Source organism: Octodon degus, unplaced genomic scaffold, assembly GCF_000260255.1.
Source record: "Octodon degus isolate 3935 unplaced genomic scaffold, OctDeg1.0 scaffold00047, whole genome shotgun sequence".
NCBI lineage: Eukaryota > Metazoa > Chordata > Mammalia > Rodentia > Octodontidae > Octodon > Octodon degus.
In genome coordinates, this window is record NW_004524623.1 from 14,022,174 (window position 1) to 14,036,035 (window position 13,862).

Sequence of the window (13,862 nt, forward strand, 5' to 3'; positions counted from 1 at the left end):
TCATGCATTTTAAGAAATAATTTATAGGGCCTTTTCAATGTTACAGTTTATTTATTAGATTTTAGTGTTTCTACTGTTTATATGTGCTAGGTAATTATTGGTTTTTCTTAATCTTTTGGTATGAGTCTTGCCCTCAGTTTATTTACCTGTGCATATTTTCCTTTTGACGTATTGAAGTTTAGTGTTTGTTTTTAAAATTACTGATTGTTTCCTGAGATTCTCTTCAGTGGTGAAAGGAGCAGGGAAGAGGAGAGGGCTGGGGGTAAAATGACAATTACGGAGTGTCACGCATGTGTGTGACCTCACCGTGCTGGAGGTGTTCACCTGCAGTGCAAGCGGGTGCTATAAGATAATAAAAAATGTCAGAAACGGTTTAAACTGGGGAGAGCAGAGTAAATGAATCTCCAAGGAAGATTAAAAGAAGCCTAACAATCAACAGGAATTTTTATAATGTTGGAGAACAAAAAGAATTGTTACAGAGCCCTTTTCAATTCAAGTGAAGAAAGGTAGGCCTAGGCTTTGTGCAGTGGTAGTATTGTAGCCAGTGAGGTTTGTCCGAGGCACATTGATTGCTAACGACAAAGACATAGTTAATAGAAATTACTGCTTCCTATAATATGGAGCTTTTGTGAGTGTACGGAGTTGTTTTATTTTTTAGTACCAGGAATTGAACTCATGGCTTCGCATTTGCCAGGCAGGTGATGTGCCAATGAGCTAAATCCCTGATTTGTACATAGTTGTTGTTGTTGTTGTTCTTCTTCTTCTTCTTCCTCCTCTTCCTCTTCCTCTTCTTCCTCTTCTTTCTCTTCTTCTTCTTCTTTTTTTTTTTTTTTAATTCTTTCTTTTTTTTTTTTGGCAGAACCAGGGATTGAACTCAGGCCCTTGCCCTTGCCAAGCAAGCGCTTATTCTACTGAGCCATCTCCTCGGCCCCTGTACATAGTTCTTTAACACATGATTTTTAAGCTTTAAGACAAGCATAAATCCTGGGATTAAGGGTTTATATTTTTGATTAAATTCTCATTATAATTACTGTGAATTTCAGAAAAGCATAACAAATTATAGTCACATTTAATCCTATTTCCCCTAGCATGATGTCTAGAATAGGTTTTGATGGACTAAATCAATATTCAGTAGCCTTCAGATGTCTTATCCAGTCTAAGAAGATAATTACACACCTGGTTTCTGAATAAATAAAGCTTTTTTTTTTTTTGTCTGAGTGGTTTTCTTCCTAATTCTCTTTAATTAACTTATTCCTACCTTGAAGACACTTGCAGCACTTTCCAGGGGGTAGCCCATGTCACTCTGTCTTCATTGCCTTATGATTTTCTACCTGAGACCTAGTCCAGTTCTATTCTTTCTTATTTCTATCCTGTTATTGTCTCTCTTTCCACTTTTATATGAAGGATACACTGTTCAATTTTTAGCATGTCGTATGTGTAAAATTAACAACTGTTTCTTCTTAATATTTCAATTATTTTGGTGACCTTTTAATTCTTAAATTGTATCTGAATTATCTGATTTCATTTTTAGATTATCAGTACGCATGGGTTCTTGATAAAGTAGTTTGGAAAATGGATTCAGACTTCCTTTATATTTTATTAAACTGTGGCTGTTTTATCTCTACTAAAATACTTTTTAAAATTTATTTGGTGCAGGGTCTTACTATGCAGCTCAGATTAATAGCGGACCTCCTATTTTCAGCCTCTCCAGCGCTGGGATTACAGGTGTGCACCACCATGCCCGGTCTCAGTGGCTGGCTCAGCGTGCCTGGAGGTGGGGCCAGCGAGGCCTGTGATGGCAGGGATCGAATCCTGGTCCCTGTGCTTGCCTAAGCAGGCACTTAGTCCACTGAACTATCTTGCTGGCCCTTACTAAAAATATCTTTATGAAATAGTTAGTTCAATTGTCTATAGGCAAAAAGGATAATTCTCTTACCAGCTGTTCCAAAATTGAATTAATTGCTTTTCATGTTCTCTAAAATAAAATGTGGAAACTAGTGGTTTTTACAATCAGATATTTAAAAAATTAATATCAAATTTCTTCAGTATTTGAAGTAGGGAGGTAATGACACTTAGTTTTTCTGCAGTTCTTGCTTATACGGTGGCGCTGTCCTTAAGGGCCCTGTGGCTGTCCTTGCCTGGCCCCCTGAGGAAGTTCAGGTGACCTCTGCGTCCAGTCAGGTCACTGCAGCGGGCTGCTCTCAGCGCGCACCACAGTGTTGCTCTGGCAGCGCAGCGTAGTTGTGGTGCCTGCTGGTTACCCTTGCCTGCCCGCTGCTTACACCAAATCCCAGCCGATGGGCCAGGTGGATGGCTTCCCCGCGAGCTTTAGCCTTCTCTCGCCTGGGCTAGGAGAAGGTGCACACTGTTACGAGCAGTGTGAGGAGGTGATTTCAGACATGGACCCTAGTGTCAGGAAGGATCTGAGTTCACGGGTCAGGCCACCACTTAATTTCAGTGGAGTTGTTTCTAATCTCTTCCTAAGCCTCAGTTTCTTCATCTGTTCAAAAGGAATGAAAGTAAGAGTGAGCACGTGTATTCCCTTGAATATACAGCAGTCGTTTTAAATCAGAGGGCTGCAACCATACGGCCAAACATTTTTTTCTTTTCTACTTGTTTGATCCGACTCAGGTCAATTCAGAGCTCAGTTGAAGTTGAAGACGGCATAGCCTAGCTCGGTGCTAGAGCGCCTGCCTAGCACGCTCGAGGTCCTGGCTTTAATTGCCAGCCCTGCAAAAATGAACAAGCAACAGGTGAATAAATGAAACTCAGTTCAGGCAACTACTTGAGCCCTGGTGAGGATACGCTGCTTGGTGTGTGGGCTCCTGGCCCAGGTGAGCACTCTGGCAACTAAGAGGGAGTGGTTTTCTTGAAGCCGGGGGTCCGTTGGATGTCATCTTAGCCCTGCAGGGCAGTTTCGCTGGTTGCAGGTTCCCTGTCCTTATCCCTGACACCGCTAGGTGAGGCCAAGGTGGGGGTCCTTCTCAAGGAGATTTGCTGCATTTTTTCTTTTAAGTTTTTTTCCTATTTTAACTGCTTTTATTATCTACGTTATTATAAATTACCTCAAAGTATCTTAAACACATAGGGCATAAGTAGGAATAAAATCCAAATCATGGTATCACCCTGGGTGTCAGCGGGGACAGGGTGCAGAATGGCCATTGGGCACAGGGGCTCAGGCATGGCCGGGGTTGAACAGACCTGGGGTTGAGGTGTGGTTCCCAGCCGGTCACCTCTCCCTACTGAGGTTTCTTCTCTTAGATGAGCCACATGGTGTCACTTTGAGGATCAAAGGAGCTCTTGGAGTAGTTGGTGGTAGGGTTGGTGCCCAATAAACAGTTCAGAAGCAGGGATGGAACCAGAACTTGAAGCAGCAGGCATTTGTATGGATTGGAGGATTGGGTTGAAATCAGACTGACATCTGGGAGGAGAAAGCATTCATTCGCTTTTCTCAAACACCAATTGTACAGGAATGATGCTTCATTGTAACACGATTTGTGTTAGGGTTAAGCCCTTAGGGAATAGCATAATGCCCTAAGTTGGCTAAATTCTCTGAAAAGATCAAATTTTGGGGCCCCTTCCCATACTGGAAGCAGATATCTGGACTAACCCTTAAAATTGGGATAGCTGCAGCCTGGTCACCAAGGCTTCCTGTTCTGTTTCCAGCAGACTTGTGATCACCCGTTAGGGAAGGGTCTACCGGGTGTTCAGGGCCTCACTACTAGATCAGACTCGTAGTGATCCTCCTGTTTACAGCCTCCCAAGAGCTGGGATTGCAGGTGTGCCCCACCACGCTCAGTCTCAATTGCCATCTCAGCGTGGCCAACATGGCAGGCCCGGGGGATTGAACCCCTCTTCCCTGCACCTGATTGCAGGTGCTTTAATCCATTGAGCTATTTGGCCGGCCCTTCTGATTTTACTTTTAAATTGGAAGGGAAAATTATTAAAAGTTTCCTAAATTAACTTTCTAGTATAAAACAGAATTTTCATTATTTTGTGAGACAGGTTTCGCTATGCAGTTCAGGCTGGCCTTGAACTCACAGCCATCCTCCTGCCCAGCCTCTCCAGTGCTGGGATTGTAGGCATAAAATAGAATGTTTAGACTAAAAAGCCTCTTGGGATTAGTCTCCAGAGATACAAACAATGCCTTTGAGTCGCTGAAGGCCTGTAACAGAGGAGGCAAACCTACAGCACACGTGCCCCAACAGGCTCTTGGTTTTCATCAAAAGCTCTAAAAGGTTCGCCATCGCTGGCTTGTTACTAGCTCACAGTTACCTTGCGTCTTTTTTCAAGATTGCTGATAACTAGCGGATAGTGGGAAGGGCGGGTCACCGAGGAGGGGAATAGTTTTCTCTGCCTCTACAAATGACACAGCAGGCAGTCTTCTACTGTTTAAGAACTAATAAGGAGGGCTGGGGAGATATCTCAGAGGTCTAAGCACCTGCCTGACCCAGGTAGGATCCCCTTACTGCATGCTGAGCTGGCCCTGGAACCCCAAAACCCCAAAAGCACTGTGCCAGTGCCCACCCCAAAACCGAGCATGGTAGTGCATGCCTATAATCCCAGCGCTGGAGAAGCTGAGACAGGAGGATCGCTATGAGTCTCAGCTGCGTAGCAAGACCTTGTACCAAATAAATAAAACATTAAAAAATTTTTTTGTGTGGAAAAAATAAAAAGGAGCCAGCCTTGGACACTCCAATATGTGAACTCAGGGGAAGATGGAGAAACCTTTTAAAAGGACTGAGCTACGCAGCCGCCCAGAACCCTAGAGAGAAACATTTCCATAAGGAAGAAATGAAGATGGTGTGAATGGAAGGAAGCTAGGAATGATGGCTTGGCGGGGCATTTCCCAGGGTGGTAAGAGCTGAGGCCTGACGAGAATGTGCTGGAAGGCAAATGCAGGAATGAGACTCAGGCCACCACACCTGCCCCTGCGATTTCTTTTACGTTTTGCTGTAAATTTCTGCTGTGTTGGTAGTTTTGTTAAAAGCAGATGTGTGTTTGTCACTTGCTGATCTTTATAAAAGGAAAGCTGATGACAAAAGAGGGAGGAGGGATACTGCAGGAGCAGTGCGTGACAGGGGAGGTCTGCTTTCTTACTGTTACAGAGGGAGCCTCCAGGCCAAGGGCAGACTCATGTAGGCTTTACGAGCTCAGCGGGGGGCTGGGGAGATGGCTCAGTAGAAAAAGCGCTTCCCTGGCAAGCATAAGGGTCTGAATTCAAATCCCCAGTTCCACAAAAAAAAAAAAAAAAAGCAAAAAACAAAAACTCAGTGGCAGACGTGGAGCTGCCTTGGGTCCTGGGAGGCTGACGTGGGGGGCTCACTTGAGCCTGTGATGAGACCCCCAGCTGGGCAGCGTAGTAGGACTGTGGCTCGAGTGACAGACACAGACAGACAGACAGACACTGTAAGTTTCTAAATTAGGAGAAGGTGGGGATGGTGTGGGAAGTGTGTATTCAGTACTGGTCTTTAAGAAAAGAAACCCAAGGTGGGTAGAACATGATATCACAAGGAGCAGGGGAAGAGGGCAGAGGAGTTGAAGGAACAAACTTCTTGGTGTCCTGGGGAGCAGCCCTGGGATGGGCTTGTGGGCTCACCTGCCGAGAAGCCTGAGGGATGTGCTTCAAATAGTGTGAGCTATTACATATGGGTTCTTTGACTTGGTTTAGTTATAAACTTGAGTGAACAAGTCTAATTCCCCACTCTGTCTGCAAATATATCTCTGCTCATTTTCTCTCTTTCGAATTTGAATGAGAGAGAAGAAAATTCCTGGTCAGGGATGGTGACCCAGACCATCATGGCTGAGACTGGACAGTTCCTTTGTTTCCCAGGTGTCCCCGTCAATGTTTGAAGAAAATGTAGCTTACGGTGCCGTGGATTGGGGAGCATCATTCTGGAGATCGGGGGGCTTTTTGATTTGTTGTATTTTGTTTTTAGTATTTTTCAAGTACATTTGATTAGTTGGCAGCGCTGTATCAGAATTGTTCCATTATTAAACCTTGTTCTTTCTTACACAAATATTTGCCTGTGTGATTTGATAATACCACTAATTTTCAAATGATTTTGTTGTCCCACGACTTTGGTTCCCAGGAATACTGGGACTTTAAAAGGACATAGAAGGGATTGGGTGCAAATGCAGCCAGTTATTTTGTGAGTGCAAGACCTGAAACAAGCTCTCTGTTAAGTCTGGATGGCGAGAGGCCGCGCTATTGGAAAAGAGGACCCAGAGGCTCATTCTGCTTCTTCCTTAGCCCTCGGCCTGCCCTGCTAAAAGGTCTGCTAGAACTGGAAAGTATCCTACACTAGGTTGACCACAAGGAAATTATCTGTTCATGATAAGTGAATCTCTCCTGGCCGATTTGAAGAAAGGATTAAGCGATCGAGATTGCCCACGCTGTCATCACTGTTTCTATTCAGTTCTGGGTTTTATCGTTGATTGGCCGTGTGGACCTCGAGCAGTGAAGGGGAATAAAAATTGCACCTGCCCACGTGGGGTTACTGCGAAGATAAAATGCAGCACGTGCGTGAAGCTCCAAGAACGATGCCGAGGGCGTAGGCTGTGTCCTTCTCGTGTCAGCTTTTAACAAATTACGATTGCGGCTTGATCGAAGATGACGTGAAAGCACTGTGTGACCTGCAGGGCCCAGTTGTCACTTGGCCAGGCTGAGGAGCCCGCGCTGAGGCCGGAGCTCGGTGGCGGGGTGTGGGCAGCGTGCGTGAGGCTGTGGGGTCAGTCGCCAGCGCTGCCCCCAGTGAAGAGGGGGCAGATGTGGGCAGTGAGGTGGGCTCCTGGATTCTCAGGATGAGAAATGAGCCTCGGGGTTGTGTTGCTTTATTTTTTACCTTGACCGGTATCTACCTCCTTTCCCAAAATCGTGCTCTCTTAATCTTTTTCACGTATAGGCATGTTCTCAGTTCAACTCTGGTGGGGAACTATAAGGATGCAGTTAGGGCTTCATTCCTAGCCCTTTTGATTGCTTTAGACCTTACACAAACTTTTCCTCTCTCAATTTTGTTTTCTTATATTTACCTCATTATTTTCTACCTGAGATAAGAAATTGCTCCTAAAGTTATTGCCATTATTAAAGAAAAGAGTGCTTAACATGGCAATTTCAGGCAATTCTATATTACTGTTGTTACACTTTTTTTTTGCGGAACTGGGGATTGAACTCAGATCCTTGCATTTGCCAGTCAAGCATTTATCCTACTGAGCCATTTCCCCAGCCCCTACACATTTTTAAAGAAACATATTTTTTCCAGTGAAGAAGAACAGTGTAAAGATGAAATCTTCCTTCACACTGTCTCAACCTCCAGTCCCACTCTATAGAAGTAGTCTCTTAAATTTGTAGCATAGACGGGCAGAGACTTATTACTGTAAGGCTCTGCACTTTGGAGGTCTGGAGTACCTGTCCGTGGGGGTGTCGGCAGGGCTTGGGAAGAGCCTTTTCCTGCCTTCCCAGCTTCTGCAGTCATCCACTGTCCCATCTGCAAAGCCAGCAGTGGCAAGGCATGTCCTCTTTCTGCCACCTCTTCAGGCTCTTCCTGACCGTTGTGAAGCCCCTGGTGATCATGCTGTGCCCTCTGTGATGACCCAGTCTGCTGGCCTTGGAGTTCAGGGTCAGGAGGCTGACCTTCACCCACCTGCCATCCTCCGTTCCTGCTCCCTGTGGCCTAACGCACGTTAGGTTCCAACACTATGCTACCAATGTCCTGAGAGACAGCCAGGCTTCTTGTCACCCCTCGCTTCACACTTACTTTCTGCTGTAGTTTGGGTCTTGAGTGTCCCCAAGGCCTTTGTGTGGTGTGCTTGGTCCTCAGCCTGTCAGACTTGTGCATTTTGGCTGTGGATCCAGAGGTGAGTTTTTCATGACATGCTTTTGGGGCAGAGCAGGGTGCACACGGTCACTTTCCAAATCGCCTTCCTGAGGCTGGGTGCACGATCTGTGACCCCTCACCACTCCCGGTGATAGAAAAGAGCACACGGGTGCCGGGTGACGTGGTGACCAGTTCTATAAAAGTTCTGCAACTGGACCGTTGTTGGTTTTGTTGTTTTGTTTTCGTGTGTTGTTTCTCACTTTCCTTTCATTTTGTTTTTCTTTAGTTAGGAAATTGTAGCCCTGGGGTGCTGGATAGTCCCAGTTCATCAGGCTTGACCCCTCTAGACTGAATCACAGGAAAATGAGCCCTTGCCCTTCCAGCCCTCTGCAGGACCCTGGCAGTGGCTCACGTAGGAAGCGGGGCAGCCTGTGGCATGAGGTAGAAGCAGCCAGGCCCGCTTGGTCACCTCCTTGGGTCTCAGCCCTGGAGAGTGTGTCCCGTTCTATACTTGCATTCAGCCTGGACAAATGGCATGGTGTATCTCCTGAGTAGGAGACTGAACCGTTCTTGGAAGGTGACCCTTGCTTAGAGGTTGGGGAGAGCTGCCGTGATGCTGGCCAGCTTGTCCCCAGATACCCCGCCAGCCTGGACCCGTGTGACGCTTTGCCTCAGCCTGTGCTGTGCTGAGCAGGCCCGGTAGCCGCTGGGTCTTACAGCTGAGATGGGTCTCTCACACCACGCTGCCTGGCATCTTGCCCTGTTTGTTGGCCACATGGATTCCTGTTCCTCAGATAGTTTCCATGTATTTGCCCTCTTGTCCCCTGTTGCATTTTGCACGTTATTCATGGTATCAGGATTGATACCAGCTGCAAGCTGCCAGTGTGAGGAAGCCAGGCCCGAGCTTTCCAACTGCTGCTTCTTCATCTACACTCATTTTCGTGTCCCGTTAAGTCCTTCGAGATTGCACTGTCCCTGTCCACTAACTAGCATTTTTCATTTTACCCTTCAGAATGACTCAGGGCACACAACTAATGGCCCAAGAAGGGCCAGCGCTTATTATTTCATTGTCAGACTAAAAGTGATAGAGATGTGTCTACTTTCAAGGTCAAAAAGAGAGCAGAAATGAGTATTCATGTTTATTATAATCAGTTGTGATTAATGACAGAAATAGCTGTTACTTTCAGTTTATTCCTGTTTGTTTTGGTCTTAGCATTTTTCTTTCTGTGAGATTTTCTGTTCGTTTTGTTTCTTTCAAAGGGTAATACAAATATAAGCTCTTTAAAATTTGTTTTAGGGCTGGGCAGATGACACAGTAGAATAAGGGCCTGAGTTCAATCCCCAGTTCTGGGGAAAAAAAAATTTTTTTTTTTTTTTGGGCCAGGGAGATAGCTCAGTGGTCTAACCGCCTGTGTGGCAAGCAGAAGGACCTGGGTTCAATCCCTGGTGCCAGCCCCACCCCAGGGCATGCTGAGCTGTCCACCAAGACCAGGCATGGTGGTGCACGCCTGTAATCCCAATGGTGGGGAGGCTATGACAGGAGGATCACTGTGAGTCCAAGCTGTGTAGCAAAATAAATAAAATCTTTTAAAAAATAAAAATAAATGAAATTTGGTTTTTATTAAGGGGGCATATTTTCTCAGATTTATACCTGCATATGACACTCTCTGATCATCCCATTGCCCTGCCTTTCCCCTTACCTTGGCATCTGGGAGGGCTTAGCGTGACATCACCAACTCTGGGGACAGGGACACCTGTCTCATTCACCGCTGTATGCTGGGAACCCATAGTGTCTGGTACTCAGGATATTTAGTGAATATTTGCTGAATAATTAGAACAGAGTATGGGAGCCTCTTAATAGGTCCCATATTTTGACATCCTCACTTGTAACTTCTGATTAGAGAACCAGAGGCAGTCCAGGCAAATAAATACATTGCCAATCTTCCCTCCTCTGCTCATTGTACTCCTCTATAGAACAGTGTGTTTGTGTGTGTTACTGTCACCTCCAATTGGGACAGTCACATCATCTTTCTCTTGCTGAACTGAGCCTTTCTTTGAATCAGAGGAGCAGAATCCGGGCCCAGTCCTCCAGAATTCAATGAATACTGTTGTCCCTGTGGTACAATTAGAAAGGAGCAATGACCCAGCAGATAACATTACTTAGGGAGCAATTTCCTTTACTATTCTCCTGGTTTAATTATTTCTTTATCTTCCCTTTGAGCTCCTGAAAGGTGTTTTCCTCAAGTGCAGGAGAACGAATTCAAGGTTCTCCGTTAGACACATTCATTCACACTCAAAGCAAATCTTGGCCATTGTATTAGTCTGTCCCTGCAGCCATAAGAAAATGTCACACCAGGCAGCTTCAGCAGTGGAAATTCATTTCTCACAGTTCTGGAGGCTGGGAAATCCAAGCCCCGGATGGCTGTTGACTTTGTTCTTGTGAGGGCCCCTCCTCCTGCTTATGACAGCCACCTTCTTGCTGTGGCCTCTCTGGATTTTCCTTTGTGTGAGATGGAAACAGATGTGGAGAGAGCAGGAGTGTGAATTCTCTGGGGTTCCTTCTTACAGGGGCACCAGTCCCAGAGGCCTGCGCTCCACCCTTGTGACCTCACCTAAGCCCGATTCCCAGAGATCCCAGTCTCCAAGAGCCACCACACTGGGGCTCAAGCCTTCACTGCAGGAATTGGGGCAAGATAAACATCCTGTTTCTAAACAGCTAGAACACACCAGTCATACGGATGGTTTGAAAAAAAATCATATGCATGCTGAGGCTTTATCTGTTTTTGAAAGTAGTAGAGGCCTAGCTTTAAGGTGACCCTTTTATTTGTGCTGTTGTTTTTGCTTTGAGACAGGGCCTCATTTTGTAGTCCAGAATAGCTTTGAACTCGATATGTAGCTGAGGGTGGCCTCAACCTCGTGGCAGTCCTACTGCCTCAGCCTTCCAGGTGCTTGGCTTAAAGGCATGCACTACCACGCTGGGTTTAATGTGATGCTTTTAGTGTTTATTTGCTGCACAAATATTTCTTATTCGTGTAGTATTACTCATGGGCATAAATAATCTTTCAGTGATGAGGCACTGACATTGGAAAAAGTATCTAAGCCTTTACAGATACTGTTTGATTTATGGTGGGCTTCCGTCCTGATTAAATATTAAAGTGGAGAATACGTTTCATGCCTCAAACCTACTGAAGATCACGCTCAGCAGTGCAGCGTGCTGCAGAAGAGCTGTGTTTACCCTCGTCACCATGCGGGTGACTGGGAGCTGCAGCCACCTGCTGTCCCGCGTGCAGGAGAGGGTTCTTACCTACTGCTAGCATGGGGAGAGATTGCAATTCAAGACTCAGTGGTAACAGTGAACGTGTATCGCTGCACTGTTATACAGTCTAGTCCAAAGCTTCTAAGGGGACTGTCCTAGGTCTGCTGTGCTCTGCACGGCTGGGCTCAGGCACCTGCGAGCTTCCCACATGCGACACACGAGTCACTCTGCTCCGCCTGCGCCACCTCACACACTCGGGCTACTGTGCAGCCGCTTCTCCCTGTGAGGCATTTGCTCCTTTCCCTTGATTGCATTATTAGGGCCTATTTTACAAAATAATGAGTTTCCTCTCTAGGAAATTCTGATTTTTTCAGTCAGGGGTCTGTCTGCCCCAAAGTCCTTTTTTATTGAACTAGAACATTGGGTAAAGAGTCAGTAGCAAAACTGGCAGGCGCTTGAGTAGTTTTTTAAATTTAAGACTGTTGGTTAAACACAGTCATCCCATGCCTTGAATCAGTACAGGAAGCAGATGCTGGTCACCCGTGCAGCGCACAGTTCTAGGGACCCTCAAAGGTTTAAGCAGAAGTTCAATCTAGAACACTAAGCAGGAGTGTCCAGAGCAGAGGCGGACACACCACAAGCCTGAGACCATTGCGTTTGACTTAGGGGTTGCAAAGTGGTCGCTGTCACAGTCACTTAAGACAACTTCCGTGGGCTGTGTTCCTGGCTGCATACTAATTTAGTGTGAAGGCCGCTTGCTGAGGTTGTCAGAGCTGCTCCTGATCTGGAAAAGCTGGTCTGGAGTGAAAACTGCGCAGCCCTAGGGAGTTACTCAAGCCAGTGTCTTGTCAAAACTAGGACCCTTTTTTATAACCACATTTTAAAAAATGATAGCGCATACTGCAATACGTCACAGACACCAGTAAAGAAGTTCTTTATTCCATCTTCTTGCCTTGTGTCATGAAGCATAATAAATCTCATATGGGGACACTGAAGGTATAACCTGCTGAGGATGGAAAGCCATTCTATGAATCAGTCACATGCATTATATTTTGCAGTGGAAGAGTTGAATACATAAACTAGGTTTAAAGTCAGCTTAGTTTTATCTTAAAAGAGAATGGAACCTTTTAAGGTTTGGAAATAGGCATAAAAATAGCCTGTTTTTACCTCATTTCTTGACATCTGTAGATCCAGAATGTGGCATCTGTGTTCCATGTTAGTCTAAGTCTCTTCACCTGACCTTTAGGTATCATAATGAATAAGCTGAGGCTGTGTCCTACAGTGACACATGCTGGCGCTTGCCGAATCTGTCCCTAGTCTTGAAGCACAAGTTACTTGAAAGCCGCGCTGAGCCCGTAAGGTCAAGAGCAGCGTGAGGCAGGCATTGGTTTCGATGACAGTGATCATTTTGGGTTCTGTTTTCCCAGCTGGCAAAAATTCCATTTCAAAAACTGGATTGAGGGTTCAATCCCTGGCACCACATGCTGTGCCAGCCCCACCCCCTGGCATGCTGAGAGGGCCGCCAAGATCGTGCATGGTGGTGCATGCCTACAATCCCAGTGCTGGGGAGGCTGAAAACAGGAGGATCAGTACAAGTCCAAGCTGCATAAGGGAGAAAGGAAAGAAGAAAGACATGACTTAGTCATTTTTGTCTGACTGATTTGTCAGTTTCTTTGAGAACTGTGTTAAAATTTCCTGTACCATATTGGTAGGTCTGCTAGTATCTACTTATAATTCTGTCAAGTGTTTCAAATGTGTTTTTAAGCTAGGAAGATGGGTTCATACTCATTCAGAACATCTTAAATTTTCCTATGAATTATTATTTTTTGCATCATGATACTATTTACATCCAATCTTTGATTACTTTTCAAGTATTGTCCTGATTTATGCTGTCTTGAAAAATTATTAATGGCAACCTTTTTCACCATTAAACATGTTCTTAGACAGTAAATCATTTGGTATCTTCAAAAAAAAAAAAAAAGTTATGTAACTCCCGTGTATCTCCATTTATTTGTGTATAAAACTAGGATAATATAGTAACACCTACCTCATGATGTTGCGAGGGGTCAGTGAGATTCTATACAGAGTGCATAGAACTGCACCTGCAGGGGCGGTTTCAGTCACTGAGGATGTTGCTGTTAGCCCATTTTTTTGCATTTTAATTTACTTTATTAATTAATTTATTTTTAAGTTTCATACTGTGGCTCGGGCTGGGCCTGGCTGTGATCCTCCTGCCTCAGCATCCAAAGTGCTGGGATTACAGGCATGTGCCGTCACACCCAGCGTGATATTGTTATTAACTCTTAAGCACACTTCCCCAACTAAATTGCAAGCTCTTTGAGTAGGGGCAATGCCTTCTGCTTTTTTTTTTTTTTTTTTTTTTCCTTCTGCTTTTTATAATCTTGGTACAAACACGATTTCTTGTATATTGTACGCACTCAGTCAGTGTTTGTTGAATCAGTGTAAGCAATGAAGGAATGAATGATACGTACTTATAACGCATTCTCCATAAAAATCCAGGGCCAGCCAGATAGCTCAGTGGACCAAAGCACTTGCTCAAGCAGAGCGCAGTGGGAGGGGTTTGATCTCCGGCATGCCGTGCAGCACTGAGAGGCAATTGAGACGGGGCGTGGTGGCGTGTGCCTGCAATCCCAGCACTTGGTAGGCTGAAAACAGGAGGATCACTGTGAATCTAATCTACGTGGTGATTAGGCCATGTGCTAAATACATTTAAAAAAAAAATTCGGTACATACAGAATTCTTATGTCTACTACAGTGAAAAACAAAAT

The 13,862-nt window shown here is 45.2% G+C and overlaps 1 protein-coding gene and 1 pseudogene across 7 annotated transcripts in view; both read left to right on the top strand.

The window, feature by feature from the left end:
* Bicd1 (BICD cargo adaptor 1) overlaps positions 1-13,862 on the top strand; it is a 240,672-nt gene that overhangs the window by 124,772 nt on the left and 102,038 nt on the right. The gene's annotated exons all lie outside the window — the stretch shown is intronic.
* Positions 516-674, top strand: LOC111817049 (annotated as a pseudogene).